The 7,722-nt window shown below is 31.3% G+C and overlaps 1 long non-coding RNA gene across 1 annotated transcript; it reads right to left on the bottom strand.

The window, feature by feature from the left end:
• Window positions 1–4,155: 4,155 nt before the first annotated feature.
• On the bottom strand, window positions 4,156–7,258 carry LOC133528936 (uncharacterized). Its single transcript, XR_009801077.1, has 3 exons — window positions 6,287–7,258; window positions 5,609–5,682; window positions 4,156–4,211 (listed from the first exon to the last, which is right to left on the bottom strand). It is a non-coding gene; the product is annotated as an uncharacterized LOC133528936 (long non-coding RNA).
• Between the last annotated feature and the right edge of the window lie 464 nt (window positions 7,259–7,722).

Here is a 7,722-nt window from a genome sequence, read left to right on the forward strand (position 1 = left end):
ATAACTTTTCTTCAAAACGTTACATTTCTAAATTTTTTATTGGATTTGTCTGATGAAATATATTACTCAATATTTTTGCATATTTTTGTTTGTGTGGCAAAAACAAAACAAAGCCCGAACATATCCAATCGCCCGTGTGTATCAACAATAGTTTCCACCCTATAACATATGCCAAATCCATGGTTCAACCATTTTGCATTCGGCCCCGGCTCCCTAGATGACGTCAATGTGCAACCATAAATAACAAGCATAACATCTCAACTACACCTTCAGAAACAACCAATTCTACACCTAAAAGGGTAACGATTGGGGTTGCATTTTGTGTGGGAGATGAAAGATTTTCCGCTTCAAATTGAACGTCACAGGTTGCAACATGAAATATAGTTCCTCCTTCATTGAATCCGTGATAAATTGATACGTAGGGTAAGGCAGTTATTGAATATCAAGCATGGCATGTTGATCACGTATCATTAGTACTGTACGCGTATGATGAATTCTGAATTGGAATTTGTAATTGAACCCTATTTTGTAATGGTGTTGGATCAATCAGGATGTTTTGTGTTTGATTGCGGTCTTGACTGTCGTACGTGATTTGGGATCTCGTTGGTGTTGAGACTGTTGAGTTTAATTTTGAATTTTATGTTGATGATGTTGGTTGGTTAGTTAAAGAGTAAAGTGTTGGCAAAGTAGAAAAAACCTTATTACTTATGTAATATACTTACTTAAGAAGGAAAGAATGCTTCATTTATGTAATAACTATATAAGATCGTATTTAAGAAAGTTTATACCTATACCAAAGGTATTTTATACGATCATTTTTACTAAAATCTAACATCTCATTTCATAAAACAAGTTATAAGATTATTTTTATAATTGTTTCTCGTTTGTTAGAATAAACCATGATTACTTACTTACATAAAAGGTTTTTTTTTATCACGCTTGTCCCGTCACGTTTCCACAAAATATTATAAATGTAATGTTTCAGGTCTAACTCATAATACTGATGTGACATTGTAACTAGACGCACTAGCAGATCTAGTTAACATATAAAAATATTGGCACAAATAATCGGTCCATATCATTTGCATAAACTAAAAACCTCAATTATTATGTTCCAATATTAATCAAAATACTAGTAAATAGTATGTATATATTTAATAAATTAATTCCGTAAGTTTAATGGAATAGAAGCAAAATATTCTCACGAGAAATTTTAAACAACAAACAAAGACTTTAACTAAATCATATTTCGTAGTGGGTCGTTACTCAGAAAAGGAGATTGGTACTCGAGTTTAAAGGGTAATAAATTAGTCAAACGTATAAGGTAAAGGCATCAGTGCTGAGCCATGCACCAGTGTGCCAAAAGTAGGTGTTATTATAGATTAATAAAGTATGAATTGAAAAGTAACTTAATTTTTAAAAGAATTGTTTAGCATAAACCACAACACTACTTCAAGGAAGTGCTGTCTTCTGACATGAAGGGATATGCCATATGCGCCATTTTTTTGGAGCGTCACATGGTATTTTGATCAGACGTTAGCAGCCGAATTGTGATATTTTTTTAAAAAGCATGTGCACTGCTTCACGTAATTAATACTTAATTTATCTGGAAAAAGTAAAAAATTAATATAAATCCATATTAAAGTAAGCCCTGGCCGATTACTGGGTTTGAGGCAGTAATTTTAAAGGGACGTGGACCGAGAGGACAGCCGATAGAGGCTGAGCATAGGTTTCAAGATTTTTTTTTATTTTCAAATGTAATGTAAGTTGTTAAATCAAGCACCTTTAAATATCTACATTATTATGACTTTATTTCATTGAAATACATCAAATACTCAGTAGTCATCCTGTGGCTGACTACTGGACACTGAAATCACGGAACTCGGAACCCAATAGCCAGAAGTTAAAATGGGATGGCTGTAGACTGGGTACTTAAAGGCTGTGTCTTGGTAGACGGGAGGCTGATTGCTGGCGGAAGGGCCCTTGCATTATATTTAATGAAATATTTCCATAAGCTAAATTAAATTACGTTTTATTCTTTGTAAAAATTAAACTTTATTAAATTATTGATGAGTAAATACATTCATAATTCTTATTGATCAATTAGTGGGCAAATGAGACGTTCTTGAACATAGAAATTTCGTGGAGGGGTTGACTATTGGTGCCTTTACCCTGCGATAAGTACGAGAGACGCGTCTAACACGTCTGGAGCGGTTGCCGAAAGTTATAAATAGCTCAGTTTAAGCCAGGACCGCCATTATATTTTTGACCGTCGGATTGTCACTTTCGCTGGCTTATTCGTAGACGTAAAAACAAAGGTTGTTATTTTGACGATTGAATGTTTGACTTTGCGTAGCTACTATGCTGTTCTTTGTCAATCTGTTCAATTGTTATTTTAGTGTCAATACTTACTTATTTTTGTGGATTTTTTGTATTTTAGAGCCAGTTCAGTGTCAGGTTGCATGGTCAACCTACCGAGTACACCTAACCTGACGGTGACAAGCAGGTTTACTCGGGAATCCAGTAGAGAGTTAGGTCCAGGTCGCGAGAGGGGCCTGGCGTCAGCCTTTTTACCAACACAGGTGACGATTATACCTCTTACGTTCTCTTCAAGGTCTGACAGAGGGATATGAGGGTCTCACGTGTGGACCATTAGGAGTAATCCTTACTCATTGAAATCTGTTGGTAATTGAAGAAGCGTTGTCTTGTTAAATATATTTATTTATACACATTATATACATGGTTAGGGCGCCTTATTCATCTGTACCCAGGCTTCGGCTAACACAGATGGAGGGAGGCAATCACACAGACACTAGGGTTTGCTATACCTCGGTTTTGTCGGCCGAACGTTTAGAGCTTAAATTAGGGTCCCTCTCACACACACTCCTCCCTGTAAAAATAGAGGTTCGCCTCTAGTTTTACACACATTAGAATAGGTGAAGTTGGGGTAGAGTTAGGGTAGAGTCATTATTTGGGTGTTAGGTTTATTTATTTTCTTTCACATTTAGTTTGATTGTATACAAAACTAAAATCATAAGAGTTTTAATTGTTTTTAATTACAAAATAAATTAAAATCTATCTTCAGTAGCATATGGATGGGTTACTGAGGCTCGTACATTAAATATGATTGAAGGTTTATATATTTTTACATTGGGTGAGATAGGGGAACAAAGTTATTTGAGGACATACTAAATAATTTTGTTATAGGGAGCTAGTGACCGGCGGAGCAGTTCACTAGTGACAATTGAGCTTTTCTATAACTGGGGAATTAAAGGGTAAATAAAGTCATATTTAATAGACGATTGTTTTCAGTATTCCATACATTAATAGTACATTCAGATGAGTTTCTTGGCGTTTCTTCTCGTCTGAAATTAGGTTACGAAACGTTGGTAGAGTAATATTACATAGTGCTTAGGAATACCTATTAAAAATAAAATAAAATAAAATGGGTATTAATTAGCTTAGAGACCCGTCTTCATCCGGGCGTGACAGTAGATAAAGTATGTTTGTACGTACTATTCTTTGCAATATTTACTTATGGTTACAATGGTTACATATACATATTTTCCTTTAGCTAGCTAGGTTAGCAAAGAGATATATTAAAAGGAAAATATAAGTTTTTAAATTACAAACAAAAAGGGCTTACTACTGTTCACGGTAACTGGTCACGGTAGGGCCCGGTAGGAGATAAATTCTAAAAAAATATATTATTTACTATTTTTTTTATTTGTCTAACAATAGTGTTAATAAAATTATATAGTAGGAATATTTACAAATTCATAGGATATTTAGGGATAGGTTTGAAAAATCCAAATCGTATCAGTTTTCACATAAAAGACGAAGGGTACTAAGGTTCACAACGTAAATACACTAGACGATCACATGGCCAAATTTATTTATTTTCTTATTTTTATTTAATCCTGGTTGAATTTTAGTTAATTAGTTTAGTAGTAGATGGGGTAAGGTACATTTTTGGTACCGGAATGACCAGGATTATATATATAAATAGTTTATTACATACAGTAGCCTCGTCGGCTACATTTTTGCTGCCGTAAGAAAACTGGAATGTGAACAATATGATTTGGATTTTTCCTGAAATTTTTTAAATTATATATATATATATATATATATTATAATATTTATCAATATAATTTTTTCTCCTCTTGGCTTCACTCTACCGATGTAACTTGCATTGTAGGGACTAATATTACCTGAAACAAACACAAAAATACATTAGTATAAATAGTCAATTAAAATTAGCTAAAACTAAAATGCGTTATGCGAGTCCAAACAAAAAGATAGCGGGCGATAGTTTCGTTTTCATTAAACAAATGTGCCTATATGTATATGTACGGATATATACATATACGTTTTTCTACCAACATAGTGTAGAAATCCAGTGAGAGTGTTAAAAAGTGACTAAATAATGTTTTTAGTTTAAAAAATTTAAAATTCATGTATAAAATAAGTGTTAAATAAGTGTGTTTAATAAGTGTTTAAATAAGTGAAATAAGTGTTAAATCAGTGTTATAAAGTGAATAAAATTATTAAAAATAAATAAAATGGAGAGGGCCACAAGGAAGCGAACGGCCGCAGCTAAATCAAAATCTACGCGTCAAAGCATACAACAAGCTACGCCATCTGTCGAGAAAAGCATTACTAAACGTATTAATCAAAAAGCACGAGTAGCTCGTGGAATTATAAAAAAGAAATCGGATGTAAGACGTGGATTGTTCTATCATTTGCTGAAACAGACTGAACAGAAAATGACGGAGGGGCTTAGTCAGTTACGGAACGAGCTTGCAACGGCAATTAGTCCTGTACAAGTGGAAGCTATAGAAACTGCAGATACAACATCACAACAACCATTAGAAGATACACAGTGTACTGAAATAGTTTCAGGCAGTGAAAAACGACATCAAAGTTGGGTGAAAATATTGCCTAAGATAGAAACTTTATATAACAATACGTTACACGATAGTACAGGGTTCACCCCATGTGAAATAATGTATGGTCAGCCTACGCAGTTATCATTTGATAAGGAAATTATTAGTCATATGAAGAAAAACATAGCGGACATTAGGCAAAAGGTTAGAGAAAATTTAAAGAAAGCAGCTGAGATAAGGCAGGCCAAGTTTAATCAAAGTTTTAGACTGATTCAATTTCAAATAGGGGATTGGGTTAAAATAAAAAAGTTAAATAAATCAAATGCTCAGCAAAAGATTACAAAAAAGTTCGAATCAATTTATGAAGGTCCTTATGTAATTGCAGCAATTCCCTATCCAAACGTATATATTCTAGTTGATCCATACACGAATTTATTCAGAGGGAAATATAATGCAATTCATTTGTCAAGATATTATAAAGGCAAATTGAGTAAAAATAGCTGATCCGGCGAACGTAATGTTTGACTGAAATTAATGATTATAAATAAAAACATTTATACTTCATATTGTTGTGGTTCAATATAAAAAGATTGGACTAGAAAAATAATTGTTAGAATCAAATAATAGTTATAAAATAGAATAAATATTTAAATGATAAGTGTATTAGATATTAAGTCATATTTTTGTATCCTTAAAAATAAAAGTAATATTTTTGTACTTACCAAGTCTAGAGTAGAAGAACACTGGTTCTTGGGGTCGCGGGTCGAGTGTAGAGATGCTGAATGTGGTAGTTTAGCTGAAATTATTAATATTTTTATTATTATTAAGTGTTACCAAAAATGTTTACAAAAGTAATATTGTTATTTTAATAATTACTTATAAAAATAAATAACAAACGACAAATTAGGGTTTAGTTTTTTTTGAAATGTAAATTAAATAGGTAGGTTAGAATAGGGTCTTCAATCCACATTCGGCATAATAGTAGTCTGTATGTGTGGAAGTAACACTATTCACATATACAAGTCGCTTCATTCAATTATACATAGAGTAGGAAATAAAATGAATGAACTTGATTTGTGTATTGTTCGTAAAAATGGAGTGTTTTAATTATAAAAAATACATATATTACCCTATAAGCTTGTATATTAAAGAGTTGGGCTACTTTATGTTACCCGAAGGCACAAATAGCGGTAGTGGAATTTTCGAAAAAAATTTTATATATATATAGTTTCAATTAACAATTTATATATTAAACTAAAGAGAGACTAAGACTAGCAGTAATGATTTTTAGTTCATAAAATGATTTTAAAATTATATTTATTAATCATACATAGTATCATATTATATAATATTATCTGGGAAAAAAAGTTATGTGAATATCAAGTAAGCAATTTAATTACCTCAAAATAAAATAACAGGACAGCATTCAGTGGCACTCGATACCTCGTTACTTGGAACATCTGAAAATTGGGAAGTATCCAGTTTAAACAGAGAACAAAGGCGTTTTGTATTTATTTTCGTAGATTAAGATTTCAATATATCATAAAGAAACTAAAATTATCAATACAATTTTAATTATATATACGAGAATATCACTTTTTGGAACAATAAAAATTTGGTTATGAGGAATTAGTTTGAAAATAATTACAGTAAATATTTGGTTATTGCGATGAAATTCATTAAATTTGTTTTATTTAATAAATAAATGAACAAAATTAAATAAAAAACTGCTAGGTTAGGAAAAGTATACTTACTTATAAAATGTCGTCATAATATAATTAGGAGGACTAATTACATATCAGCTTACTCAAAAACGCCTTACGTATCTGAAATCATATTTAAGCAAAAATTTGAAAACCGTAAAATTAATACATGTGTTAAAAATAGCTGACGCTCAAGGCGAGACGCGTTTGGCCACTTAAAGGGTCGAAAAAAAAGGTCGCAGGTACTCCTTAATACGTTTTGTTTTGTGTTATCAAATTTCATTCATATTATATAGGCAATAGAGTTCACTTAAAACAAGTAAGTAGGCGTAACAACACTTTCTTATCAGTATCTATAGTGCAAACAGAACAGACTTCAGAAGAAAAAAGAATAGATTGTAGGCCAATGAGTTAAATTTTTTTCATCATACCTATATATAATGAACTAATAACATAATGGCAACAGGATAGTATTATAGCATAGATATAATCTAAATATGTAGTTTAAATTAACATTACGGTAAACTAATATATACTGAAATAACTGAACGTGTCCTACCTAGTTGACATTTTTAGGAAAAAATGTTCTGGAAAAAAAGAGAGTAAAGAGAATAGTGTATTACTTACCTAAAGGGTAGATTCAGGGTCACCCGACCCGGATTCATTCATTAGAGCCTGAAAAATTAAAAAGAAATAAGTATGATTAATTGAATGAATTATAAATAAAAAATATGAATCATATGCTATCGATGAATTAATTAAACTTATTGAAATTTGGTCTTGATGTTCTTCAACAATGATGTCTGCGTAATGGGAGGACTCAGTTATATTTATACTAAATCGGAAACATTTTCTTTTGGCGATTTAATTTTTCTGTATTAAGAAATGTTTTCTTTTAACATTAAAAAAGTTTTGTAATAATAATTAAAAGATTATTAAAATAAAATAATTGACAAAACATACATATAATTGTAGTTATACCTTAAATCTGCGAAGGCGATCCTTGAAATTTCTTATTTTCATAGTCAAAATATTTGAATTAAAAAAAAGTTTTACATTTTTGCACAGTTTTAATAAGACCTGGCGAGCTAGTTCGGCCAAAAATTTATCTCCATAGTATATAATTCGTTACT

This window comes from Cydia pomonella, chromosome 20 (genome assembly GCF_033807575.1).
Source record: "Cydia pomonella isolate Wapato2018A chromosome 20, ilCydPomo1, whole genome shotgun sequence".
NCBI lineage: Eukaryota > Metazoa > Arthropoda > Insecta > Lepidoptera > Tortricidae > Cydia > Cydia pomonella.